The sequence below is a fragment of the Heterodontus francisci genome, chromosome 4 (genome assembly GCF_036365525.1).
Source record: "Heterodontus francisci isolate sHetFra1 chromosome 4, sHetFra1.hap1, whole genome shotgun sequence".
Lineage (NCBI taxonomy): Eukaryota > Metazoa > Chordata > Chondrichthyes > Heterodontiformes > Heterodontidae > Heterodontus > Heterodontus francisci.
This window is the reverse complement of record NC_090374.1, coordinates 126,412,898-126,438,975: the sequence shown is the minus strand read 5'-3', so window position 1 is coordinate 126,438,975 and position 26,078 is coordinate 126,412,898. Positions and strand designations below refer to the sequence as shown.

The window sequence follows — 26,078 nt, the reverse complement described above, 5'->3', positions numbered from 1 at the left end:
AAAAGCACCAAATATAAAAGCACGTTTAGTTGTGAGTGGATTTCTGATAACAGCATCAAGACTCAAAAAAACCTAGGTCATCAGCGCAGTTGGGTCTCCAGACAATGGGTCACTTATATGAAAATGCCATCGGTGGCACTCCATCTCCATTAATATAAACCATCCTAATAACAGGAAGCCATATAAGCAGATAGAATTTGCTTGCTGCTGGAAAGTGCATATCAGGTTTAGCTTGCAGTCTGATACATGACAGTATCAAAATCCACTAACACTCCCACTTTGCAGGACAGTTGAACAGTTAGATCTGTAATATTACCACTGTGCTGAGTTAAAACTGAGCATGACGCTGATAAGTAACTCCACAACAGCTCTCTCGCAGAAAACACCTTTTTATCTCTACCCTTTTGCTTTACACTTCCAATACAGATCCTAATCACCCATTTACCACAAGCTCCTGAAATCTCCACCTCCCAATAAGAGCAACCACGTTAGTTCCCTCAAAGCAGAGCATCTGCCCCCAACAGTCAAATCACTGCCAATTGGCAGGATAGCTTTACTGTGTTCCCAGAATTTTCAATTTAAAGTGGTGTCTCCAGAAGTTAAATATTTTCTAAAAAGTCTTCTACCTGAAAGCAATTATTTGTGCAAGTTGTGAATGTGTTCCCCAAGGAAATCATGAGACTTAAGAGCCGTCTTGCAAGATCGTGATAGAGGATTAATTTACTGATAAATCATGTCTCTCACAATAAAATCATAAGAGTTAGCATGTCTGTAGTGCATGATGGAGAAAGGAAGATAAGAATATGCTGATAGGGTGGGATGAAGTAAGGTGGGAGGAGGCTCATTTAGAGTATAAATGGCGACATAGACTAGTTGTGCCAATTCGCCTGTTTCTGTGCTGTAAGTTCTATGTATTTCTATGTAAAATTCTATGAAAGGTCAATTTATCTTTAAAGGGAATACTCTGAGAAATTCTGAAAATATATTTTTCCTCAACCTCATTCTTTTCCACATTGGGACCAGTGATAGGTTCAGAAAAACTGTGCAGCCTGAAATAATCCAGGTGCAAATCTAAGGTCTGGCTGCAGACCAAGGTTGTTGTACTCTGTCATACAAGTACCATATAAAGGTTGATGAATATTGCAGTTTATGGCATTTTGATGCAGGAAATATTCTGCATGAAAGTACCTATGTCATGCTCTTTTATCTGCTACAAACATTATTGCTTGTTACAGCAATGAGAATTCTGAATGACTTAATTAATTAGTCTTGCTGTTGTATAACTTTGACAGAAACATGAGTAAGTATCCCACTGCACTCAGAAACTGCTTTTGATGGATGAGTTTTTCATAAAACACCTTTCATTAAGTCTGCAATGATCCTGATGCAAAGTTTCATGGTAAAGATTTTTAAAAACCTTGTAAACCTGCTTTGTTCTAATAACAACAACTTGCATTTATATGGCACCTTTAATGCAGTAAAATTTCCAAGACACTTCACAGGAGCATTATCAGACAAAGCTTGACACAGAGCCACATCGGAGACCAAAACTGGTGACCAAAAACTTGGTCAAAGAGTTTGGAGTCTCTTATCATTGTTCGTTGCAGATGGTTATAGTCAGATTTCAAGGTGCTTATATTTTCCTATCCATTTAGTGAAACAACAGGACCAATGCACAGTGAGTTCAGCACTCATGCATACTGCATCAAGTCTCACTTTGCCGAATTCCCTATGGTCAGCTCTAGTTAGCCATGTATGGTGATATCCCAGCCTAGTTTGTGACTGGCATTTGGCGCTGGCCAATGGCGGAGTGGAAAAGTGCATACATTGCCAACTCTTTGGCCCTCAGCAAGACAGCAGGGAGCAGCACTTTCAGAGAGAGCAACTTGGGAAATTGTAGGCATAGTTGGATGAAAAATAATGGGTTGCATGAATGCTAATATTTGCTTCCTGTGGGCATGACTCCTCACTGGGGCCATTGAGTCATGGAAGCACCTTGTAGAGTCAGACAATGCATACATACTGCATTTCAATATTTAGATTTCAGATTTCTGCCTGTGAGGGAAATCATGAATTTCAGACGATAATGCAGTTACTGAGGAAAGTCTTTAACTGGTCGGGCCAATAAAACAAATTTAATCTGAATAGATTTCCACTTTCTTAAAAGTAAATTCTGTTCTCTCCTTATTTTTTAGATCATAAAATAGCATTCTTCAGACAAGAACGCAGTTACACCATCTGTATACCTGCTTCCACTAATGCCATGCTGTAACTGGCACTTGGAGGCATATAAATGTGGTACAATGAACCTAATCTCTGTTTTTCCTCCCACCCTATCAGCAAGCCTTTCACCTCTACACAGCAGGTCGCACTAATGACCTGCCTGAGATTGGGAAGCTACCTTTAGTTGCATTGTAGTGAGAATCTATAACTCACTTTGTTAGTACACCAGCACCTGTAATGTCAGGCTGCCTCTGCCTAACAAAACTAGAATCACTGTATATTGTCAGCCACACGTGCTTTTTGTGTCTTTTGATCATCTCTCTTGCTACCTTAGAAACAATGGTGTCTGCAGGATTATGAAACTGAAAGCCGCTTTTGGGTTAATGTGCGTCCATATTTTGTGAGGCATGCATGATGGCTAGTAATGAAAATGAAAAACAAGCATTTCACATTTCCTTCCGGAGCATCTATCTGAAATCTTATTGAATCTCCACATGGAAAAACAAACTTTCCAAAATTTGCCAGCAGCCCCTGTTTTACTGGCCTAACCTGGTCTGTTGCATCCCAAATTGCCCACTTCTCTCTTATGCATAAGCAATATGCTGATCCCAACATGGTCCAACCTTCTTTAAAGTTTGTAAATTTTCTACAAATTTGTCATTTCTCCCTCTTTTTCTGCCTATTACTAATCCCCTAATTTGTCTCTATGTAGAATTAATCTTACTGTGTTTTCTCACTAAAATTCTTGTTGATATGTGTCTTGCTGCATACTAGATGTTTTGTAAACACATTTTCTCTAGTCAAATTTTGTATACAAATATGACACACTGACCCCTGAAGGTAGCAAGACTGGTAGATAAGGCAGTTAAAAAGGCATACAGGATACTTTATTAGCTGAGGTATAGAATATTAGGTTATTCTAGAATTGTATAAAGTGCTAGTTATGCCATGGCTGGAGTACTGCGTACAGTTCTGGTCACCACATTACAGGAAGGATCTGACCTCACGAGGGAGGGTAGAGAGATTTATGAGGATGTTGCCAGGAATGGAGAATTTTAGCTATAAGGAAATATTGGATAGGCTGGAGTTATTTTCTTTGGAACAGAATATGCTGAGGGGAGATTTAACTGAGGTGTATAAAATTATGAGGAGCCTAGATAGAGTGCCTTGGAAGGACCTATTTCTCTTAGCTGAGAGGTCAATAATCAGGGGCATAGTTTTAAAGTAATGGACAGAAGGATTACAGGGAAGTTGAAGAGAAATCTTTTCACCCAAAGAGTAGTGGAGATCTGGAACTCACTGCCTGAAAGGGTGACAGAGGCAGAAACCTTCATCGCATTTAAAAAAGTATTTGGAAATGCACCTGAGGTGCTGGAACCTAAAGGGCTACGGATGAAGAGCTGGAAAGTGGTATTCTTTTTCAGCCTGCACAGACACAATGGGCCAAATTACCATCTTCTGTGTGGTAAATTTTCTATATGCATTAAATAATGCAGAAGTTGGATGTATACATATAACTTGGCTCTGTTAAATTACTTAATGCAAAGAATCATTAATCAATTGCATATAAATACACCTTGTTATTTTTCTTGGATTCACAAAAAAGTACATTCACGTGTGCATTTTATGAAGCCATTGTGCATAAAAGTGTACATTCATATATATGAATATAAATGTGAATGGGTGATGTCAGGAAGCATTTCATCACACAAAGGGTAGTGGATATCTGAAACGTTCCTCAAAAAGGTTGTGGATGCTGGGTCAGTTGAAATTTCAAAACTGAGACTGCTAGATTTTTGTAAGATAAGGTTACTAAAAGATATGGAACCAAGGTGGTTAAATGGAGTTAAGATACAGATCAACCATGAATGGAACAGAGTCGAGGGTCCTATATGCTGAATGAAGTTATATTTAAGTGGAGATTTTTAATAATATATCGATGTTATGAAGCATGGATATGTTTGCTTGCATGATGCATGTGGGAGAAATGCATTGACACACCGGGCTGAATTTTACGCCGCCCCAGCGGGTCGAATGGTGGCGTGGGGGCGGTGTAAAATTGAGCGGGAGGCTCCAGGAGGCTTACCCGCCCCGCTCCCGCCTCCAGTCAACTTTACGGCGGTGGGGCAGAGAATGGCCCGCCCATCCGAGGCCAATCAAGGCCCTTAAGTGGTCACTTAATGGCCACTTAAGGACCCTCGCCCGGCTCCACGGGTATTTTACCTGTGGCAAGCGGGCGTGCAGGGGACGTGAAAGGGTTCCCGATTGAGGGCCGCCCCCACCTCCCAACCCACCCCCGGGACCCAAGACACCCCCTTCCCTGCAAATGACCACTCCAGCCTCACCAGGAAAGGACTGATCTCACTGGTGAGGCGTGCCCAACTTCTCTTCACTCATGGCTCCATCTGATCGGCTGGGCTGCAGTCCCAGCCACTCACAGTGGCACTGCTGGGACTAAGAGCTGCCGATCAGATGGAACCAAGGTGGTTAAATGGAGTTTCTTTGATCAAGCTTTTAGTCACCTGTCCTAATATCTCCTTCTTTGGCTTGGTGTCAATTTTTCTTTGACTATACTTTTGCGAAGCCTCCGTGTTCCCCGTGCTTGCCATTTGAAAATTGCTAACTGTGGCTTCCCATACTCCTAATGAGCTCCACAATGAACTTAACAAGCAATTAATTGGAAGCATGCGGTGTCCCGCCATCCCCCACACACTCCCTTTGAGAATGTAATTGCGTCACTGAGGCTTTTGGAACCAGTGATGCCTTCTGAGTGTGTGATTTTCTTATCCCTATGGGCGATTGAAAATTCAGCCCACTGCTTCGAAAAAAATCCATTGTTTGTAAAGTGCTTTGTGTTATCCTGAGGCGTGATGAGATGATATATAAATACAAATTCCTTTGTTCTTTAACTGCTCCTTATTTGGCACTTGCTGGTATACAAGAATAGCTTGGATGACTCATTCTGCACCTTTCCCTTCCTGTGGAATTAGGAACTTGCCACTCTTCATAACAGGAGGGAACCTACATCTTCCATGGCAAAATAATGCAATTGCTCTGCTGACTATATATATATATACATACTTATTTATATCAGCTGCTTGAGAACTTCCCCTGCCACCACGCCAGCCTCCTCTCGTCTATATGGGGAATTCCCCAGACCATTTTGCTGCAAATTGTTCCAAATTAGTCACAGACTTTACCAGCATGAAAAATTTCTGTGTACTTGCATGAATGTTTTGACTAGTCTATCATAACTCTGTTGTCATTTGAAAATATCATTTTACAAGTCACACATTTTCTCAGTGTAAGTGAAGATATGACAAAGTTGTGGAAAAACTGGACACATTTCTGAGAACTGGGCCAACAGTTCTTTAGGAGATATTCTTGTTCCCTAGACCTCACTGAGTCATTATATGGATTTTCCTGCATATTTTTCCCTTGCATTATTTTTAAAAAATTTTCCTCACAATTTAGTGTGGCTCTTGCAATGGATTTGAGGAGCATCTCAAGAAAACAACATCTTGCATTTACATAGTGCCTTTAACATAGTAAAATGTCCCAAGGTGTTTCACAAAAGTATAGTCAAACAAAAATTGACACCAAGCCAAAGAAGGAGATATTAGGACAGTGACTAAAAGCTTGATTAAAGAGGTAGGTTTTAAGAAAAGTCCTGAAACAAGAGAGAGAGACAAGGCTTAGGGAAGGAATTTCTGAGCTTAGGGCCTAGACTGCTGAAGATACAGCCCACAATAGTGGGGCAAAAGAAGTGGAGGATGCACATGAGACCAGAGTTGAAAGAATGCAGAGTTCTCAGAGGGTTATGGGATTGGAGGAGTTTACTTAGATAGGGACACTCACAGGAGGATTCAAAGTCTAGTAACATAAAAGGATCATCCGAATAGGCTAGATCCTTCCACTAGTTTGTTGACACAGTTCACTTCCCAAAATGTCTACTATTGTTGTCTTTAGGTGAATATTTAGCAGACTTCAATATCAATACATTAAGAGTAAGAGGATAACTAAGGAAAGAGTAGGGCCCATAAAAGTCCAAAAAGGTAACCTATGTGTAGAGGCGGAAGATATTGGTACGGTTCTTAAGGAATACTTTGCGTCTGTCTTCACAAGAGAGGGGACGATGCAGATATTGTAGTTAAGGAGGAAGAGTGTGAAGTATTGGATGTGATAAACATAGGAAGAGAGGAAGTATTACTGGGATTAGCATCCTTGAAAGCTGATAAATAAGCAAGGCCAGATGAACTGTATCCTAGGCTGTTAAAAGAAGCAAGAGAGGAAATAGCAGAAGATCTGAGCATCATTTTCCAGTCCTCACTGGATACAGGTGTGGTGCCAGAAGATTGGAGAACTGCTAACATTGTACCTCTGTTAAAAAGGGAGCGATGGATAGACCGAATAATTACAGGCCTGTCAGTCTAACTTCAGTATTGGGCAAATCTGTTCTGAGAGACATAATAAACTGTCATTCTGCAGCTTTCCTCCTTTTTTACGGACTCACTTCTGGGGGGGATGTTTTAATTTGCAGGAATGCATGGGTTTGGGAGCAATTGCAGGGGGGGCAGTGGTTAAAAACACGGAAATTGACAGCACATTGGGAAGACAGGTCCAACCCTACAACTCCCGTTAGGCTGCATTCGAGCAAGCCCCTCAAGAGAGGCAGGTTGTCAATTTCATTATGTTAATTACTCTATTAGAGTAACATTAACATGCCTTTTGGAATTTAACTGTGGGTGCACAGGTTTCCTGGGCTTCCTGGAACGCAACAGTGAAAGCAAGACGAGAGCACAGTGGCAATTGAGCAGGCTGAAATAAGTTACAGGGAAATGTGCCAATAAGTACTGAAACTTGATTTCTTGTCTGCTCGTGTGAAAGAGAGGTTACTTTCGCAACTTTAGTGATGGCTTTCACAACTTTGGAGGTTTGTAAATCAGATCTACTATCAGATGAGTATGGGTGCCACTTATGCTGTTTGACTTTGGACCTTAGGTAAGGACCAAAATGAGTGGCAGCATCAACAGGAGCAGCAGGAAGAGCACCAGTAGGAGCAGCAATAGCCTGCTCCTCACAGATCTGCCACTCCACAGGAGAGGTGCAGCTCGCAGGAGACCATGCCCATATCACAGGGTGTACAGGCAGAGGATAAACTTCCTTGACATATCAGAGCACCAGTTTAGGGAATAATGTCAAATGACATTTGTAGCCTGCTGGAACAAGATTTGTGTCCAAATGGATTTGGCGACCAAGCTTTAGCAGTCAAAGTCACCACCACGCACAACTTCTTTGCCTCTGGATCCTTCCAGGGCTTTTCCAGAGCCATTTACAGGATCTCACAGTCAGCGGCTCACAAATACATCAGACAGGTTGCTAATGGTTTCTTTGCCAGGGCAGGCAATTATGTCAACCTTGCCACCAATGATGCCAGTCAGAGTGAGCGGACGCTCAAATTGCAGCACGAGCTGGCTTCCCAGAGGTGCAGGGTGTCATCATCTGCATATATGTGATAATTAAGACACACCCAAATCCCCCAGGAGTGTTCATCATCTGCGAGGGTTTCCACTCCATCAATGTGAAGCTAGTGCGCAACAACAAAAGATGTTTATGCAGGTGTGCGCAAGATTCCTGGGCAGCTGCCGTGATACTTTTGTCCTGTGGCAATCCATCCTCCCAGATCTCTTCATGCCTCGAAGCAGACTTACCGGCTGGCTGCTTGGAGACAGGAGATAACCACTTAAAACATGGCTGATGACACCAGTGAGGAACCCAACCAGTGAGGTCCAGAAATGATACAATGAAAGCCAGATGACAACCAGATGTGCCATTGAGTAAACCATCAGTGTGCTGAAGATGCACTTCAGGTGCCTGGACAGATCTGGAGGCGCTCTTCAATAGACAACAGCCAGGGTCTCCAGATTGGTTGTGGTGTTCTGTGTTTTGTGCACTATTGCACAACAGCAAGGTTTGGACAGAAATTATAACAATCTAGCATTGTGTACACACTCATGTGCATGCCCTTGTGCAACTACAAATGTTTACTCTTCCTCTTCCTGGTACTTCCATGTGATGATCCCCAGTGTCTTCAGCAAAGGTGGAAACAGGTTGCTCAGATCCCTAAAATAAAAGCAAAATGCTGCGGATGCTGGAAATCTGAAACAAAAACTAAGTGCTTGAAATACTCAGCAGGTCTGGCAGCATATGTAGAGAGAGAAACAGGGTTAACATTTTAGGTCTGTGACCTATCATCAGAACTTGAGACCTGAAATATTAACTCTGTTTCTCTCTCCACAGATGCTGCCAGACCTGCTGTGTATTTCTGTTTTTCTCCACTCTGACTTCTGAAATGTTCTTGGCTGATGTCCTCTGGGTTTTGGAGCCCATGGGGGTCCAACCAAAGACTGCTCTACCTGTACCTGTGCAGAGGCAGACTTAGCCATCAGAACACAAGGCAGCATGTGGGATACTGATTAGAGATGGGAGTAGCAGGAGGCAATGAGTGACATGTAGGATTGTCCTTCTGCGCCCCGTTCTACAGGATGCTTGAAGACCCAGTGCAGGATTACAGACATGAATTACAGATGTCAAGGTAAGAATATTTTGAATGAGTGTTGTATGCCATGTGGCTCTCTGTTATTTAATTTTGTCAGCAGGTAGCTGGAAGGCCCCCATCTCTAATGGCCAGGCACTCTGAGACTACTGATGTCCAGTGCTTCCCACTCTGCAGCTATTAGTTGCAAAATAGCTGGAGGGTCACCTCTGATTCTCTCTCTTTCTCATGTTCTGTGCTTTCTTTTCCTACAAGGAGGGAAAGAAGAGACCTGTGAGTGAGAATAATGGCATGTATTGAATGGATGGATGGAGAGCATTTGTTGAGGGCAACTATGAGGGAGAGGCATTAAATTTCATGAAAAATGGAGTGAGTGTTAGTGGTGAATGGACAGATGGCAATGTGAAGAAGATCATAGACAGAGAAAGATGTGTGAGGAGCTATGTGCTGGAGTGAGCTTGATAGGTTGAGTAAGGGGGATAGGGTGATGCACACATCAAGATGTAGTTGAATGTGCCATTGTACTCACCTTTCCTGTCCTCCTTAGATCACTTAACCAGTTTTGGCATTGAATCCAGGAGCATGGCACCACATTCCTGCTGCTGAACTCATGGGCAACCTCCAGTCATGTCTTCTTGGTTTCACTGGCAGCCTTCTTCCTACTGTCAGTCGTAAAGCGTATCTTCATGCAGGCCCTTACAGTCCCCAACATCACATCCAAGGAGGCGACACTAAAGCGAGTACAGCCTTTGAGCATGTGCACTCCATTTTATCACTTCCTTGTGTTTTGCTCCCAACTACAAGATTCTATCAAATTTGATGTTTGCAATGTCCCTTTAAATACTGGAGTTGAAATCGACTTATGCGGGTCGTCATCAAGCCCGCTCAATCTGTTGATCGGGCAGCCTGTGCTACACGACACCCCTGCTGCCAGCACATCAGCAGCTTAAAATCCAGCCCCAGGGGTCTGTATTGATTCTTTACATGCCTCCAATCAAGACATGGTAGATGGAGTTTCATCTGGAGAAGTGTGAGGTTAGCCAATTTGGATCTAAGAAAGACAAACTGGAATATTTTCTTAATTGTCAGGGATTAGGGAGCTGTGGAGTATCCATGTACACAAATCATTGAAAACTTGTATGCAAGTATAAAAAGTAATTTGAATGACTAATAATTTTTTTTTCTCAATTCAAAAGTGAGGAAGTGATCCTTCCATTGTTAAGCCTTGGTTGGACCTTAACTGGGGCACTGCATATAGTTTTGGGCATCAAACCTCAGAAAATATATTTTGATGTAGGATCTACAGAATGATACCAGGGTTCAAAGAGTTAAATTTTGAGGACAATTTGCCTTGAATTCCCTTGAGTTTAGGGGTGATCTAATTGAGGTTGTTTGAAATGATAAAGGGATTCAATAGGCTAGATAGAGAAAACTATTTCCTCTGGTGGAGGGAAATCGAGAACAAGGGGACATAATAAAATTAGAGCTAGATCATTCAGGAGTGAAATCAGGAAGCACTTATTCACACAAAGGGTGGTGGAAATCTGGATCTTGATCCCACAAAAGGCTGTGGATGCTGGGATAATTTACATTTTCAAGACTCAGATTTTTGTTAGCTATGGGTGTCAAGGGGTATGGAGCAAAGGCAAGTAAATAGAGTTGTGATACATATCAGCCATGATCTAATTCAATGGCAGAACAGGCTCAAGGGGTTGAATGGCTGATTCCTATTCTTGTCGAAATCTGATCTGCACAGACCTGACTCTTTGAAGTATTATTTAAAGGATCCAGGGTGTCGAACACCAACTTCATCCTCATTAAATGGAGTTGCTCATTGACACAAGGCCCCAAGCTCCCCCTCAAGTATCTCTGCCTCACAACTTGAACCATCGGTCGGACATGCTATTCCACTCCACATGAAAAGATTTCCTCTATTTTTTGCTGCACACTCCCCACTTTCTCATCTTTCGGAACATTTCCTATCAGAGCATTTTACTGTCTTGGCATGGGCAAGCATCCTCAAGGAAATACTCTTCATTTGAGTGCTTTCCTGGCACCACTGGGATTGTGGTAGAAAGTGCTGCACAACAAGATGGCATTGAATATTTCTTGGAGCCATTTATGATGTGCTGGCCACAGATCCATTCTGCAGCAAGGACAAAACTATTTGCCATATACTTCTGAAATGCCAGAGTTTGGAGCGCCTCTTTAACTTTTTAAAGTGGCTGTTCCTCAATTCTGGTTATAATTTATGCCATATATATTTATCGTTAGTCATCTGGCATGCAGGTCAATCTCTCTCAACGAGAGAGAATCTAACCACCTCCCCTTGATGTGCAGTGGCATTACCATCACTGAATCCCCCATAAATTTCACCCTGGAGGTTACCATCGACCAGAAACTGAACTAGACCAGCCACATAAATACTGTCAGAGGCTGGGAATTCTGCAGTGAATAACTCACCTCCCCAAAGGTGAGGTGTCTCCCCAAAGCCTGTCAACCATCTACAAGGCACAAGACAAGAGTGTGATGGAATACTCTTCACTTGCCTGGATGAGTACAGCTCCAACAACACGCAAGAAGCTTAACACCATCCAGGACAAAGCAGCCCACTTGATTGACAACCCATCCACCATCTTCAGCATTCACTCCCTTCACCACTGATGCACAGTGGCAGCAGTGTGTACCATCTACAAGACGCCCTGCAGCAACTCACCAAGGTTCCCTCAAGAGCACCTTCCAAACCTGTGACCTCTACCACCTAGAAGGACAAGGACAACAGATGCATGGGAACTCCACCACCTGCAAGTTCCCCTCCAAGCCACACACCATCCTGACTTGGAAATATATCGTCATTCCTTCGCGGTCACTGGGTCAAAATCCTGGAACTTGCTTCCTAACAGCACTGTGGATGTACATACACCCAGGGACTGCAGCAGTTCAAGAAGGCAGCTCACCATCACCTACTCAAGGGCAATTGGAGATGAGCAATAAATGTTGGCCTAGCCAGTGATGCCTACCTCCCACAAACGAATAAAAAAATGGTCAGAGGACCTCCTGGTAGTTATTGAGTCATAGAGAGATACAGCACTGAAACAGGCCGTTTGGCCCACTGAGTCTGTGCTGACCAACAACCACCCATTTATACTAATCCTACATTAATCCCAAATTCCCTACCACATCCCCACCATTCTCCTACCATCTACCTACACTAGGGGCAATTTACAATGGCCAATTTACCTATCAACCTGCAAGTCTTTGGCTGTGGGAGGAAACCCGGAGCACCTGGCGGAAACCCACATGGTCACAGGGAGAACTTGCAACCTTGGCACAGGCAGTACCAGAACTGAACCCAGGTTGCTGGAGCTGTGAGGCTGCGGTGCTAACCACTGCGCCACTGTGCTGCCTCGTTCTACTCCTGTATCTGGGGCAATTTGTTGTATTCAGAGGTAGATGTGTACAGTTTCCAGGGAGGATCTCTTGGACTGCTTATCCATGTTTTGCATTGGGTATTTGCCCGGATGGCCACAGAATATGGCTGTGCAGCATCCTCCAGTTCTCTGAAAACTTTCTGCAAACAGTGAGTGGTATCGTGTACTGATTGTTTATTTGGGCTAAACTTCTAAATTATGTTACTAAGATTGTACTATGTATACAGTTTTACCGGTAATTCTGAAGACCCATTTTTCTTTGTTACTGGCACTTTCTTTCTTAGGGGTGGAGGTGGTTGGGTACTTTTACAAGTCTTGGTTGCATTGGGCTTGCCCAATGCCACTCGAAACATGAAAACAAATGCATCAGAAGGTATGAGATAAAATACCAAAGCACCTATTGACACATCAGACTATGCAAGTGATGCTGGCCCCACAGTTTGGGATAAGGTTGGTGGCTTTGGCTGTTGGCTCGTAGGAGTCCTGTTTCATCACCCTTCTGGCAGTGGAGATGGGACCCCAAAATGTTGAGGCCTCATTCTTATCATTTCTTATGTTTTCTTTGATGGTTACAATCCACTTACAGCTTGTTTAATCTTTATTAACTCTGTAGAGCATGGCCTCTGGCTTGCTCCATTATTCCTATAAATCTTAAAAGAATTGATATTTTAGCCTTGGCAACAATGTGCCTGATTTCTGCCCCTGTCACTGCTTGATGTAAACCATCAAGTAAACTGTAGGTGGTTTATCAGTTTGAAGTTATTTTGTCCGTGACTTGCATATCAGAAATGAGGAGTTTAATAATTATCAATGAAGGTGGCATCATGCTGCAGGTTTTGATATACAATATATTCTAAACTTGGTGGTTTAATTACATTAATTTGTATTTATTCATAATCATAAAGGGGAACCAGGTATTGTTGCAAAGCACAGAAGCATTATAAAATAAATTGCACTATGTTTGAGGCCCCAGATACCACTGTGGGAATAACTCTTCAAAAGAGAGTCATGCAGAAACTCGTATTGCAGTGTAAAAAAAGGCTCGTACAGTCAGAGATGGTATTTCATGCATGACTCACATCATTAGACCTTTGAACACAAAGAGCTTGACAGTCTCCAGAATTAACTTTACTACTGAGAGATTTTTGGCAGTATAAAGCACCAATCGGTGCTTCTATCCAGGTCAGCTTTTAAAGGTTTTGTTTATTAACACTTCATGACACAAACCATGATTATTCAGTTTATGGAGTGATAGACTCTTCAAGGATTTCCAAATCTTACTTGGGTGACTTGTAATTTCTTCACATTTAATCAAAAGAACAAAAATCGGGCAGTTTCTACAATGGGTTTATGATCCATCGCATCAGGTTAGCACCCAGGCAGCAAAGACAAAAATTCCCCCCCTACTCCTCTGGCCAAGAAGTCAGAGAGCCCACCTACCCACACACCTCCACCAGTGGGATTCTACAGGTGGCTGTCAAACTTCCCTTACAACTAAAGGCCGGCTCGGATCTGCAAATGAAACCCAACGCGAGCCCGACAGAACCACACTCGACCCGAGCCTGACCCAGCCTGAATCCTTTCACTTTTTCCCAGGCCCGACCCAACCCGAATGTTCAGTTAACCTAGCTTCCATTTTTCACTTTTTAAGCTTGTGCAGATAAGCAACTAAAACTGTGACTGGACGTGAACGTTTGTTTAAAAAGTACATTAAAATTGGAGCCACATACTGGAGGTGGTGATAGAGTGTGTCCGACCCAGCCCGAGCCCGAATGCCGGACCCGGAAGAGCGACCTGATCCGACCCGAACCCGACACATGTCGTCGGGTCCCGTCAGGTAGCCATGCTATACTTACAACAGTTCTTAATTTCTGGGCATACATGCCAGCCTATAGAACTGAGGAAAGCTGATGAACAGCTTCAAAAAAGCATACAATTCAAAAAATAGCCCTGAATAAAGCCCTCGGACCAAGACTACTGTTTGAAAGCAACTAAATTAACTAAATTCCTTTTTTATTACATTGGACTTCAGGATCGTTACTAGAGTTTTGAGATCACATTCAACAATTCAATTTGTTTTTCTGTGGAATGGTGCTTTTCATTCATCCCCACGCTGAACAGTCACTCTTCTCACCTTTAGTCAGTATCCACTAAATTCTCCACCTGGATTTGGATGGATAAAGCTGGTAAATAAGCCTGGCCTGATAACAATTATGAAAAATGCACTTAATTGCCAACCATCTGCTTTTTGCATAGACTTCAGCTTTTCCAGTTCTCAGTCATGCTGTTTGTGCCAGGGCCTGGAAATAAGCTATTTTCTTGGTCCCCTATGTCAACAGAATAACTGAAGACAAGAAAAGCTGATGTTTGCACAAAAAGTTAAGGGTTGGCAGCTATTCTGAAGATCTTAATTGCAATTTGACTCGTTCCTTCAATTTTGGCACTTTACTTCAGAAATTCAATCCTTGCTAAGTGAATGGCCTCATTTTTTACACCTTGCCTCAGGACCTCATTCCCTGCTTAGGCTTAACTTAATCATGTAGGCCAATCCTTTATGCACACTATCGCAGGAATTTTACGCTGGGCAGACGGGAGCCGGACTCCGACATAAATGTTGTGCTGATCCCGCTCCCACCCAGCCTGGGGATCCGTCCCGTATTTTACGGATCCCCAGGCTTTAATTGGCCCAAGTTGGGACTTCCAGCCACTTGAGGGAGGAGGTCCCGCCTCAGTGAGCTGCCGGCCAATCAGCGGGCCGGCAGCTCTTAGTCTCAGCAGCGCCAGCGGGAACGGTGACCACTGCTGAGACTGCAGCCCAGCCGACCGAGGAGGACGCAATGGAACCGGGATAGAAGGTAAGTTTGGGTTGTCTCACCAGGGGAATCGGTCGTGCCCTGGTGAGGCTAGGGTGGTCGTTTGGGGGGACGGGGGCGTCTTGGATCCCGGGGTTGGGTTGGGAGGCGGGGGCGGCCCTCAATCGGGCACCCTGTGCCTGATAGCCACCCCCGGGGTGTGGAAAGGCCGGCAGCTGTAGCTGGGCAGTCTTTCACATCCCCGGCACACCCGCTTGCCATGGGTAAAATACCCGTGGAGGCGGGCGAGGGCCCTTAAGTGCCTGTTAAGCGGCCACTTAAGGGTCTTGATTGGCCTCGGGCGGGTGGGCCGCTTCTCACCGCCCCCCCCCCCCCCCACCGGACCTCTGTAAACTTGGTCGGAGGCGGAATCGGGACAGATAGGCCTCCCGGAGCCTGCCGCTCAATTTTACGCCGCCCCCACGCCACCATCCAACCTGCTGGGGTGGCATAAAATTCAGGCCTATATCTACTTTTTGTGCAGTCATTAGTTTATTTTTCCCAACCTGTGAGCACCTTTGCCAAATATTGCCAAGTGGATCAAGACTTATTTGAAAATCACTCATAATTAAATTACTAATTGTAAATGTAATGATTACTTAGATAAAAATTGATTTTGTTTCATGAAGATTCAGCTCAGCAACTGACAAGCTTAAAGGGATAAATAAATGTATAAATACTCAACGGTGAAAAGGGCTAAAAAGCTGACAGTTGGTAACCATGCTAGTGTTCCTTGAATGGAAATGAAAATATGGTATGTAAATACTGTCATGGCCCTCTAAATGTCATGTTCTCTTCACCATACACCACACCACTACAAGTATATTGCAATTTAAAATAAACTTTAAGTAAGCATTACAATTGTATTAAAACAGAGAAAAGCTAGAAATACTCAGCAGGTCAGGCACTAGCTGCAGAGAGAGAAACAGAGGGAGTAATTTTAACTGCCAAAAACAGATGGGTTTGGTTTGGGTAGGAGGTTAAAAAGCTTAAGAAATTTTGAAACAAGAACCAAACTTGCCCACTTCTGGTTTTAACAGAGGCGGGATGAGGGAGAAGTGACCAATCCGCTCTCAGGAGATGGGTTGGGTACCTACATATTTTAATGAGCCTGCATGCCTTCGTTTTAACAGTGATTCTATTTTTAACCACTCACCTTGGGACACCCGGCAGGATAAAAGAGGCAAGAAGCAATGAATCCATGAGGTAAGCGGAATACAGTCAGAGGGAATGGTCCTGGGCTTTGTCTGAGTGTGACTTCAAGGAGTATAGTAATATTGAAGTCAATGGGAATCGGGGGGACAACTCTGCACTGGTTGGAGTCATATCTAGCACAACGGAAAATGGTTGTCGTTGTTGTCATCCTTCATGGGAAAGTTTCTGTGGGAAGACACCTTTGACCACCAATCCATCAGGTAGCAGTCTGCACGGAATGTCCTTAAGGTCTTACGGGAAAAGGAGATGGTGGATCCGGTCGGATGGTTCCCCGAACAGACTGCCAAAGTCATTTGGCAGAATGCCTCATCGCCAGAACTTTCAAACAAGCACCAAGACGTAGCTTGCTGGTGGTCAGAAGGACCTTCCCCGTCAGATCCTTCCTGCATGCCCGGAGTCTCTCCCCCTCCACACGCTATCCTCGAGGTGGCTGTGGTGGGGAAGAGACAGTTGCCCACCTCCTTCTGGAATGTGTCTTTGCAAAGCAGGTGTGGAAAGAGATAAGAGATGCAGTGGTTATTATCGAGGTTCATCCCAAGCAGCTCTGTAACGCAGGAGTCTGTGCTCTACAGGCTGTTCCGAGGAACGCACACCGAGATAAACATCAACTGCTGCTGGAGGACCATCAATTCGGTGAAAGACGCTCTTTGGTCTGCCCGAAACTTGCTGGTCTTCCAGCGCAAAGAGTTGTCCACGACTGAGTCTTGCAGACTGGCACAATCCAAGGTCCAGGACAACATGCTGAGGGACCACTAAAGCTCGGGGCAGCCGCTGCAAAGGCTCAATGGGGAAAGACCACTGTGTAAGGTCCTACCACCAAAGTGAACTGAGGGCCTGGACCCATGGGAAACCCCTTGGGCTGTATACACCAAATATGGGTTTGCTGTAAAATGTACATGGCATGTAAAATGGAATGGAAGGGTTGTGAGGTAACTCGCCCCTGTATCGAAGAAAACTGATTTCCTTTGCACTTTTTGGAATGTCAACTTGGTGCTGTTTTGTACTGTTTTGTAATTTTTTTTTTACAGATTTTTATGAATGAAGTATATTCTTAAGGGAAAAAAAGTTGTCGTTGTTGAAGGCCAATCATCTCAGCCTCAGGTCATTGCTGCAGGAGTTCCTTGGGGTAGTGTTCAAGGCCCAATCATCTTCAACTACTTCATCACTGACCTTCCCTCCATCAAGAGAGAGTCTAAGCACCCCGCCTTGAGATTCAATGGTATTATAATCCCCCACCTTAACATCCTGGGGGTCACCATTGACCAGAAACTTAACTGGACCAGCATATAAATACTATGGCTACTGGAGGAGATCACAGGTTGGGTATCCTGCAGCGGGTAACTCACCTCCTGACTCCCCAAAGCCTGTCCACCATCTATAAGCCACAAGTCAGGAGTGTGATGGAATACTCTCCACTTGCCTGGATGAGCGCAGATCCAACAACACTCAAGAAGCTCGACATCATCCAGGACAAAGCAGCCCACTTGATAGGCAACTCATCCATCACCTTAAAGATTTACTCCCTCCCCCAACAGCACATGGTGGCTGCAATGTGTACCATCTACAAGATGCACTGCAGCAACTCACCAAGGCTTCTTCCAACAGCACCTTCTGAACCCACGACCTCCACCACCTAGAAGGACAAAGACAGCAGGTGCATGGGAACACCACCATCTACAAGTTCTCCTTCAAATCACAGACCATCCTGACTTGGAAATGTGTCACCATTCGTTCATCCTGGAACTCCCTCCCAAACAGCACTGTGGGTGCACCTTCACCACACGGACTGTAGTGGTTCAAGAAGGCCATCACTTCTCAAGGGCAATTTGGGACAGACCTTACCAGCGACACCCACATCACAAGACTGCATAAAGAAAAGAACTGTCTGTAGAGCACTGCTTGTGGGCTAGGAGGAACAGGAGTGTTTCCTTCAGACTCAATAAGCTTACTGATAAACTGCAACCACCCCGCTCAATCACCCGCTCCCCACCTGCACCTTTACCCGCCCCCCCACAACCACCATCACCTCCCTCCCCCAACTCACAAATTGGCACCCTCTCGCCAACTACCATCTCTTCCCACAATCTCTCCCACCCTCCCTACAATACAAAGTCAGGTAGAAATTGTGAGGAGAACACAAAGAAGCTGTAAGGCAATATGGGCAGGTTAAGTGAATGGGCATAAAAGTGGCCGATGGAATATAATGTGGAGAAATGTGAGGTTATTCACTTTGGTAGGAAGAACAGAAAAACAGAATACTTTTTAAATGATAAACTATTAAATGTTGGTGTTCAGAGGGATTTGGGTGTCCTTGTACACAAATCACAGGAAGTTAACATGCAGGTGCAGCCAGCAATTAAGAAGACAAATAGTATGTTGGCCTTTTTTACAAGGGGATTGGAGTATAAGAGTAAGGAAGTCTTGCTGCAATTATTCATGGCTTTGGTGAGATCACACCTGAACTACTGTGTACAGTTTTGGTGTCCATACCCAGCGAAGGATGTACTTGCCTTAGAAGTGGAGCAACATAGGTTCACTAGATTACAGCGGAGTAGGATCGCGAGGCCATATGTCCTACTGCAGCTCCTATTTCTTATGTTCTTATGACAAGGAGGGATAGAAGGACAAAGGGGTCTTAAAAGAGGGAGAAATACAGGGAGAGAGAGTGAAAAAGGTAGAGTAGGAGAGAAAGAGGGAGAGGTGGAAGGCCTCCTAGAGCTGAATGGCTCGCTGGATATATATGCAGAATTCAGAACCAGAGCTCCGGTCTGCAGTCACTGGGACGATGTGGAGATGGATTTGAACCCTGTATCCACTGATTCAGAGGGGGTAATATTACTACTATGCAAAACTCCTTCCAGACCATTGCTGCCCATGTATTGATTGTTTTCTTTTTCTAAAATGGTGATCAGGTTAGGTTTCTCTCTGGACTTTATTTCCTCCATCCATCACCAACCCAAACCCTTCCACCAGCCTTGCAACGAGTCATGGATTCAGGGAACCGGTCAATGGTTCCAGTAAATTTCCCTCTTTGCTGACTGTTTAATGAAACAGATGGGGTCTGGGCCCTATAAATAGAGACAGAGGGCTGGATTTTATGGCCCGTACCAACCCCCCCCCCCACCCCCCGAGACAGGAGGGGTGGGAAGGCCCGTCGCTGCCCCTTCACCAAGCGATTTTGCCGGGGCGGTTTAGGCCGTCGATGGCCTTCCTGCCCAGAGGCCAATTGAGGCCCTTAAGAGGCCTATTAATGGCCAAGGGCCTCTTGCCCCACTGCTGGGCTTTAACCTTGTAATACAAGTCACCTCCCTGTGGACTTGAGGTGGGGGGGGTTCCTTCCTCTGTGGGAAATCTGTGGCACACTGAGGATCCCCTGCTGGCAAAACCGCCACCTCTATGGAACCCCCTCCCCATGGACCTCCCGGCACCAGAGCCTTCCGGACTAGCCTAATGTCCGGGGTTCCAGTGCTGGTCCGGAGTCCAAGGCCTGTGCAGTACCAGCAGTGACCACCACTCCCAATGCACTGCCGATACTGCTGAGCTGCCGGCCATGTGATTGTGATGCTAAACCTTTATCAAATACTAATTTGGCCCCTGCTGGAGTATTGTGTCCAATTCTAGGTACCACATTTTAGGAAAGACGTGAAGGCTTTGGTCAATGTACAGAAGAGATTTACTGGAATGGTTCCAGAGGTCAGGTTATTACAGTTACTCAGATAAACTGGAGAAGTTGGCGTTGTACTCCTTAAAGCAGAGAAAGCTAAAAGGAGATTTGTTAGAAGTGTTAAAAGTCATGACAGGTTTAGATAGAGTAAATAAAGAGAAACTGTTTCCAAGGGCTGAAGGATCAATAAATCAGAAGGTACAGATTTAAGCTGATTGGCAAAAGAGCCAGAGGTGACAAGAAGAAAACCTTTTTACGCAACATGTGCTTAGGATTTTAAATGCACTACCTGATAGGGTGGTGGATACAGATTCAGGAGTAGCCTTTAAAAGGGAATTGGATAAATCATTGAATAAGAAAACAATTGCAGGGATATAAAATAAGTGCGGTGGAGTGCAGCTAAATGGATTGTTCTCTGAAACAACAGCACAGACTCAGTGGGGCGAATGGTCTCCTACTGTGCTGTATTATTGTATGATTCGACCTGCTTTCAGCTTGGCCACAGTCTTGTGTCGATCAGAGTGGCTGTGGGTGGGAAAGCTACAGGAAAAAATTAAAAGATAACCACAGGACATTCCAGAAACCAGTATTTCCAGGATTCCTGTTCCTAACTCCACCCCACCCAAAGATAAGATCGGAGCCAAAATGGTAACCTTTTACCTTTGCAATTGTGTTTCTGTGCTGGCGTGTATAAAATCATGTTTGTTTCTACAGTAAGGATCAATACAGTGTATGATAAATTTTGGAAGGCTTCATTCGCAACAATCTCAACCAACACTGAATCCCCCACTATCAATATCCTGGGGGTTACTATTGACCAGAGAATAAACTGGAGCAGCCACATAAATACTGTGTCTATAAGAGCAGGTCAGAGGCTGGGAATTCTGCGGCAAGTAACCCACCTTCTGACTCCCCAAAGCCTGTCTACTATCTACATGGCACAAGTGTGAAATTGTCCACTTTGGCAGGAAGAATAAAAAAGAAGCATATCATCTAAATGGTGAGAGATTGCAGAGCTCTGAGATGCAGAGGGATCTGGGTGTCCTATTGCATGAATCACAAAAGGTTAGTATGCAGGTACAGCACTTAATTAGGAAAACAAATAGAATGTTATCGTTTATCACGAGGAGAATTGAATACAAAAGTAGGGAGGTTATGCTTCAACTATACATGGCATTGGTGAGACCACATCTGGAGTACTGTGTCCAGTACTGGTCTCCTTATTTAAGGAAGGATGTAAATGCGTTGGAGGCAGTACAGAGAAGGTTTACTAGACTAATACCTGGAATGGGCAGGCTGTCTTATGAGGAAAGATTGGACAGGCTAGGCTTGTATCTGCTGGAATTTAGAAGAGTAAGAGGCAACTTGATTGAAACATATAAGATCCTGAGGGGTCTTAACAGGTTGGATGTGGAAAGGATGTATCTGCTAGTGGGAGAATCTAGAACTAGGGGGCACTGTTTAAAAATACAAGATGCATTGCAGCAACTCACCAAGCTTCCTTCGACAGCACCTTGCAAACCCGCAACCTCTACCACCTAGAAGGACAAGGACAGCAGACGCGTGGGAACAGCACCATCTGCAAGTTCCCCTCCAAGCCATACACCATCCTGACTTGGAACTATATTGCCGTTCCTTCACTGTTGCTGGATCAAAATCCTGGAACTCACTCCCTATTAGCACTTTGGGTGTACCTACACTAGATGGACTGCAGCAGTTCAAGAAGGCAGCTCGCCACCGCCTTCTCAAGTGCAATCAGGGATGGGGCAACAAATGTTGGCCTTGCCAGCGACGCTTACATCCCATGAAATGATTTTTTTTTAATGCTTCATTAAAAGGAATGCAATTAGAGAACTGAACATCAGTGCAGCTGAATTGTGGGACACCCAATTATTCAGTGAATCATTTTAGTCACCAGAAAATCACAAGCAGCACAAATCAGATGTACCATAAATCAGGAGCACCAACTTTTTCACTTTTGTCAGACTCTGTGTTGGGAGCCTCAACTCAGAAAATGTATCCTTATGCCTAGCTGTCTCATCAGAACACTTGCATAAGAAGTTGAAGGACTGGAAAAGGCTCTACAGCCTTCCTGGCCAGTCCCAAACACAAATATGCCCCAAACACCAGCTTGCTCAAACATCTATCCAGCTGGCCCTTACATAATTCCACTGTCTGGCTCCGCTGCCTGCTTGGCTAGTCCATTCCACATATTTCCCACCCACTGCATAAAATAATTATATTTAAACTGCTCGTGCACCTTCCCACTTTTAAGCTTGAGGTATTGTCCTGTAGTTCTAAAGTTTGTAGCAATCGCAAATTTTAGCAAGCAGGTAGACACAAATAAAAAGTGGTATTCCTTTATACTTGTGTGTACTTTTTTCCACAAAATTAGTAAAGACAGGAATTTCATCATCAAATAAAAACAGGAAATACTGCTAGTATAAAGCACGTCTATCAGCAGCATCAGAACATCCCCTGACTAAGCTCATTGTGGCAATCCAACACTGGTTAGTTTTTCCTCCAGACAGCTTGGGCATTTTCCTTTTCTGAGAAACTGCATAAGTGTACTGGTCTGGAAAATTAAGATCTTCCACCTTGCTGCCAGTGTTGACAATAGGGAGCTCTGTGATAGTGCTGCACAATTGTTGCAGTATTTATAGGTAAATATGAGTAATGGAAAGGATAAAAATTTCATTTTCTTCTTAAGTGCTATTTTGCAAGTGGGCAACAGTTAGTCAATAACAGAAACTTGTTTGTAGTATGCTGAAGATAAGAATTTCCGTAAATCCACAGTTTCAATAATTAGTGCAGATCATGCAAATTCCATAGGTTGTTCAGAGGTAGGAAATCAGTTTTGTGCAGTTATGCCAAAGTTTTGTGTTTTATGTTGAGCTAAATAGTGACGTATAAAGAAAAAATAAGGAGAGTATCTCCCATAGACGGAGTATTTGTGACAGATAAGGGACATTCTGCATGTTACATGATGTGCTATTTAGTGATCCTGCTGCTAACACTCTTGGACCAGTTTCCAATTAATATTCCATAATTTTTAGGTATGATTTGAGCTTTAACAAGTAGTGCATGCTCTGATTCATTTCAGACCACAAGTAACTAAGCTATTCATTCCTGTGCTTGCAAAATACTAAATCCAGGAGCAGTGATGTACTACTGTAAGAGCATTCATACTGTATCCCTAAGGGGCAAGAACTCTACTTGCCAAAAAAGGTGGCCATGGAGAACGAAAGAGCATAAAGCTGAAAGAAAAAACATACAAGAATGCTGCAAATAGCACAGAACCTGGCAAATGGGAGAGATACAAAGAACAGCAAAGGGCAACAAAACAGGTAGTAAGAGCTACAAAAAGTGAATACGAGAATAAACTGACATGAATATCAATATCAGTGCAAAAACTTACACAATTATATTATATTAAGGGCAATATGGCACCATTAAAATCTGATAATGGTGATATTAAAAGTGAAAGTAAGGAAATAACGGGCCTGTTAAATATGTCCTTCGCATCAGTATTTACAGTAGAGGAAGAGATGCCTGCCGACATCACAAGGAAATTAATATTGAATCAGGGACTCACCATAATTAATGTAAGCAAATTAACAATGACGCTATAGACAAATCCCCAGGACCAGATAGTGTTCATCCTAGGGTTTTAAAGGAAGTAGGTGAGAATATTGCAGATGCCCCAGCTATAATCTTCCAAAGTTTTCTCGATTCGGGATCCATTCCATTAGATTGGAAAATTGCACATGTCACTCCGCTATTTAAGAAAGACGACAATAGAGAAACCAGGGAATTATAGACCAGTTAACCTAACATCTGTTGTCGGGAAATTACTAAAGTCCATAAAGATAGAATGACTGGAACACCTTGAAAATTTTTAGCTGATCAGAGAGAGGGCCAGCAGGAATTTGTAAAGGGGAGGTCAATGCCTGATGAACCCAATAGAATTTTTTGAAGAGGTAATTAATGTAGTGGACAGGGGAACGTCTATGGATATTATTTATATAGACTTCCAGAAGGCATTTGATAAAGTCCCTTGTGATGAAAACCACACCATCCAAGAATGAAGCATATTAATTTTGTCATATGGAACATTAATTCTTAACTCTTACTGGACTGAAAACATGGCTGCACTTCCATTCTAACAGGACAGTGGCTGGAAACATTTGCATTCTAAGAGACAGTTGCCTGGAGAAGACAATGGAGCTGCTCCCTGATTCAGTTAACCCAAATGGATTTTGATCACCGGACATTGAATGTGTGTAAGTCAGCATTCCAGCCCCCTACTGAGGATGTCTACTATGATTGAAAGAATCCACAAAACCTCGCTGGGCAAGTTGTCCCAAAAAAAGAGCTAGTCACATGACTGGTCTGGTGGCCCAATTTTGGTTTGAATCGTGTTCACAGAGCACTTTGAGTTGAGACTGCAACTGAATTCTCTCTCTTTCTCTCTCTCATGAAAATAAGAGGCTGCAACAGGATTTCAAGAAGACAGAAAACCATCGAAACAAGTTTGAAAGTGTGTACTGGGCCCCAACGAGACGGCGAGATTTAACTGCAACCAAAGACTATATCAAACTCAAAAGACAGTAAATGAACTCCAGCTATTGCTTCAAACCTTTCCCCTTGATTCTTTCCCCTTTTCTTTCTCTATCTGCATGTATGTTTATCGCGTATGCATGCTAGCGTGGTTGTGTCGCTTAATTTTAGTGGTTTTAACCAAATTAGAGTTTTAAGGTTAATAAACTTACACCTTTCTTGTTTAAATGTAAGAAAACATGTCTAGTTGATTTCTTTGCCATTACAATTGGAGAGCAATGAACAAGGATTCACTGAGGGCAAGCTAAAAACAGTGTTGTAAAAATTAAACCCTGTTACAGTCAAACCAGGAAAAGTCTGAGAGGGAACTCCTTGACCCCTTTCTCACCTGGTCGTGACACCCTCATAAAAGATTGTGAGCTTAAGTTGAAGTTCATTGAATTGACTGCAAATTATTGACCTGGTTAGGAAATTGGCTGAGTGGTAGGAGAGAGAGTGTGGATAATGGGCAAGTAATCTTATTGGCAGGATGTGACAGCATCCCATAGAAATCTGTTGTGGCTTCAACCATTCACTGTATTTATTAACAAGTTAGATTACAGGATAGTGAGCCACACATCTAAGTTTGCCAATGACACAAGCATAGGCGGCATTGTAACCAGTGTAGACGGAAGTATAAAATTACAGAGATATTAATAGATTAAGTGAGTGGGAAAAACTGTGACACATGGATTTCAATACAGGCAAGTGTGAGGTCATCCACTTTGGAGCTAAAAAGGATAGATCAGAGTACTTTCCAAATGGTGTAAAGCTTGAAACTGTGGAGATCCGAAGAGACGTCGGGGTCCGTGTACGTAGACCATTAAGATGTCGTGGACAGGTACAAAAATAATCAAAAGGCTAATGGAATGCTAGCCTTTATATCTAGAGGACTTGAATAAAAAGGAGTAAAGTCATGCTACAGCTATACAAAGCCCTGGTTAAGCTATACCTGGAGTACTGTGAGCAGCTCTGGGCACCACACCTGAGGAAGGATATATTAGCCTTGGAGGGAATGCAGTGTAGATTTACAAGACTATTACCTGGACTCCAAGGGTTAAATAATGAGGAGAGATTACACAGACTAGAGTTGTATTCCCGAGACTTTAGAAGGTGAAAGGGTGATTTGATCTAAGATATTACTGGGAACAGCTATGGTAGATAGAAACTATTTCCGTATTTCCGCTAGCTGGAGAATATAGGACCATGCAACGTAGCCTAAACATTAGAGCCAGGCCTTTCAGGAGTGAAATTAGGAAACACTTCTACATGCAAAGAGTTGTAAAATTTAGAACTCTCTTCCCTGATGCCAGTTGCTGTTAGGTTAATTGTTAGTATTAAAACTGAGATTGATGGATTTCTGTTAACCAAGGGTATTAAGGGATATGGGATCAAGGCAGATATATGGAGTTAAGTCACAGATCAGCCGTGATTTCATTGAATTACAGAATAAGCTTGAGGAGCTCAATGGCCTACTCCTGTTCCTATTTTTCTATTTGAACAGACGTCATCTTTGTTTCATGTATGTTTTGGTGATT

The 26,078-nt window shown here is 43.5% G+C and overlaps 1 protein-coding gene across 9 annotated transcripts in view; it reads left to right on the top strand.

The window, feature by feature from the left end:
- The window catches only part of LOC137369239 (guanine nucleotide-binding protein G(I)/G(S)/G(O) subunit gamma-7-like), a 361,449-nt gene that overhangs the window by 303,315 nt on the left and 32,056 nt on the right, over nucleotides 1–26,078 (top strand). The window contains exon 1 of one of the 9 annotated variants that reach the window (XM_068030139.1): nucleotides 20,984–21,006. The exons of the other annotated variants lie outside the window; for them this stretch is intronic. The gene's annotated coding sequence lies outside the window, so the exon portion shown is untranslated. Of the gene's footprint in view, nucleotides 1–20,983; nucleotides 21,007–26,078 lie in introns of those variants that run through there. 9 annotated transcript variants of the gene reach the window in all.